This window comes from Octopus bimaculoides, chromosome 10 (assembly GCF_001194135.2).
Source record: "Octopus bimaculoides isolate UCB-OBI-ISO-001 chromosome 10, ASM119413v2, whole genome shotgun sequence".
Taxonomy (NCBI): Eukaryota; Metazoa; Mollusca; class Cephalopoda; order Octopoda; family Octopodidae; genus Octopus; species Octopus bimaculoides.
In genome coordinates this window covers 90,244,162-90,247,962 of record NC_068990.1, presented here as the reverse complement: position 1 = coordinate 90,247,962, position 3,801 = coordinate 90,244,162, and positions in this window count along the sequence as shown.

The window sequence follows — 3,801 nt, the reverse complement described above, 5'->3', positions numbered from 1 at the left end:
AGGAGCTCTCATTTCTAAGGTATTTTTCGATGTTATAATAATAATAATAATAATAATAATAATAATAATAATAATAATAATAATAATAATAACATCAAAAAATACTTTAGGAATGAGAACCCAGGTTCGAAATTTCCCCAAGACACCTGATGAAGGCTGGAGGGTATATCAACCGAAACGTTGTGTTAACAACAAGCAAGATGAGGACAAATATCCGTCAAATGTAAATAATGTAAATAATGTACATACTTCCTCATCTCTTAAATATAGAACTGTACAGTTTCTTTATTTATAAAATAAAACAGTAATTCTTGTATTTGCATGTGAAAGATCTGAAACCGTATCTTTGCGCATGCTTGCTGAAATCTCAACAGTAAATCGCCATTTTTCCTAGTAAACTGATACGTTTCATTTACACTGCTCTCTCTTCATCGTTAGTTTTGTTGCAGAATATTCCTTACCCTTCAGCAATAGTTAATTCTATTATAATACAGGCCAATAGCTCTCAGCACCTATTTCGTTTCACTGAAAGTTGCAGAGCAATGAAAAATCCAATAATAAATATTTGTCGTCAGCTTTAATCAATAAAATACTAGCTTAATCGAATCTACCCCAGTTCTTTATCGTTATTCCCTTATGGTCTTTCTTTTACACTCCTCTCATTCTCTCTCTTTTTTCCTCCTTTGTCTCTCACTCGCTATCTTTGTCTCTCCTCTTCATTTCATACCTCTCGTGATATTTAAATATTTGTGCAGCTGGTATATATTTTGGTTTTATGGCATGTTTATTCTAAGTTTTGCTTTTCAGTAGGCGTGAATATGTTTGTACGAATGCGTAGGTATCTGTATAAACGTGAGCGAAAAGGAAACAACGTTGATACGTATGTGTCTGAGCGATTTTGCATTATCAACAACTGACTTTACTTAAGCAGCCATATTATATATTGGATCCTTTAAAGGCCGTGAATTGTTGCGAAACACTTCACCTGTTTTAATGTATTTACATGAAAGAATGTTTCCTCTTTTTTATGTTTTTGTTACATTCATCGAATCCTTTTGTTATAAAACAACAGCAAATGCAGACACACTACATACGAGATCATATTCATTGAAAATATAACCGAAAACCGAAGCAATTTCTCTTCCCGGTTGTGGGTGTCTGGAAATCAAATATCAGAGCAGCATATCAGCATGGTAATTCGGAAATCTACATGAATACAGAGGGACAAGGCCCACTGTTTAAGTAATAGCTATCAATGACACCACACACCAGGGATTTTTCAATTAGTCCCAAATTCTCAATAAATGAGAAACGATCGATCCCAGATTACAACTGACATCAATCCAGGAGTGTGCGTATTCATTCGACTCGGGAAGGATAAAAAAAAGCAATTGCGACCAAAGCGGAGTTTGAACTCAGAATATGAAGGGACATAACTAAATGCTCCAAGTTATTTTCTAAGGTGCTCTACTGATTCAGCCACGTGAAAATCCAGTGCGCCACGTGAGGATCAATAAAAACAAAACAATCAGATATTACACGTGAGACAGACTTTAGTTAGGCGGACAAAAGAAGTGCCAAGCCTTGAGGTTTGGAATGTTTATACCACTCAATTGCAGAAACATTAACAAACATACGTGAGATACAAAATATAAAATAGACACACAAAAGACACCAAAACGAACCAAAAACAAACCCGTTTCATGGTCGATTTGCTAAAAATAACAACCAAATGTATCTGCAGTCATGACTTGAATTTGAAGATACCGGTCAAATAGTTTGGGATGGCCTTGCCATTGACGGCAGGTCTGTGCCTACTCGATACGGATTGATAACACCACCACCACCACTGACGACAACAATAACAAAAGAAATAACATATAAAGAACTGTTAAAAATCTTGTAGAAATAGCTGAATTTTGAAGATGGTAAAAATGTTTCTTTTACTGCACGGAACTTGATTTTATATTAAGCATTCCAGAATCAAAAACCAACAGTTTTTCTCAGAAATAATTTTACTACTCATTTTTTTTGTTGTTTGAAGTCATGAGAAATTAAATGCTTGAAATGCTGTAGACATATCAATCGATTGCGACAGACAGGAATAATCAGGTAATTCCTGTCTGAATGTCATTAATAATCAATTTATAACAGTGAAAAACATTTAGCAGAGGTCATGATATTGTACAGTCAATACGGTTTCAATTGTCACTTGACTGAAACTCGTTTCATTTACGTTTGGAATAACCTTTACAAAACATCGATATTTCCTCTAATACTCTGCCTAAAACACAGCACCGATGTGCCTGGTCACACTGTTGCTATATTACTGAAGCAGCACCGTCTAGACAACTGGGCCAAGTGAACAATGGTTTAAATTACTATAATTACTCTCTTCTCGGGAATTGCGCTGTAACATTTTTCTTCTAGCTGGCAATAAATAGATACCAGTAATACATTGATAACACTACAATTAATAATGTATCAGAGCTAGAGAAAATTGTGAGGAAGCCAATCCTTCAAACCACACATGCCATCTTAAAAAGTATACTTTATATACGTAATGAGATGCATCGTTCCTTAAAATGTTATTTTATGGTCAAATAGTTTGACTATTGATCTGTTAGTCATGGCCTACTTGACGGAAACAAAATATATAACCTAAAATGGAATATTTCTTTTACAATTATTTGTATTTTCTATAAATTCTCAAAATACTATACAAATTTGCATAATTATTCTAAATGTATTGATTTTGTAATCAGTAACGTTTTAAAGTATCTGTTGCAAAGCTTAAGTTTATTTGGTGGGGTGCAGTATTCTGATATTTTACATCAGCATCTATAAAAACCGAATTTCAAAACACAACATATAACATATAAACCTGTCTTGGAAAAGACGTGTACTGTGAAAAATTTCATTTACGTAAGTGAGAGCAACCTACATATTCTAACATACATATATTCGCTTTTAGATATTAACATTATGATACATTATGAACTTATATACTTATACAAAGATTTAATATACTGCAAGAATAATGAAATATTTTGTATAAAAGATAATTATCTAAGAATTTCAGATGTATTTATTTTGAAATAATAGACTTGCTTTTGTGAAGGAAAGCTTATATATTTCAATCCTTTGATCTTTATTATGTCAATTTTGAGTTAACGTTGTGAAATTTATATGGCGTCAAAATTTGCTGCGTAGAAAGAAAAAGGAAAACGATTTGGTTCTAATTAAGATCTCATGTTTAATTCCCATCTTTTGAATGAATCTTAATTATTTTAGCGAAGCAACTTGCAGATTCCTAATCAATTTTAATCGATGATACTAGATTCATTTAAAATACACAAACGCTTCTAAACTTAGCCTCTGATATAACTTGGCAGACAAAAAATTTTCAATACACATCGGCAGACATCGATGGAACCGTTCTAATTTACAGTATCTCTAAGCAGATGTTTGAAATTATATTCTTCACTTCCATTGTAAAAGTTGCTGATATAACGATTTCTTATATCGAGTCAAGCCAGAGTGTTTGTGAGAGCAATAATAATAGAGCTTATTCACTCGACACGAGTTCATTTCTACTCTTCAGTTCATCTCTTTCTAAACTTTCAAAGACTATTGGAAACTTCAGCACAATTAAACATTCTAAATCTAATAATCATCAACTACTTATCATCCTATGTCTCGAAGCATACTAATCTCTCTCTCTCTCTCTCTCTCTCTCTCTCTGTCGCTCTCTCTATATATCTATCCCTCTCTCTTTCTCTGTATGTATATATATATATA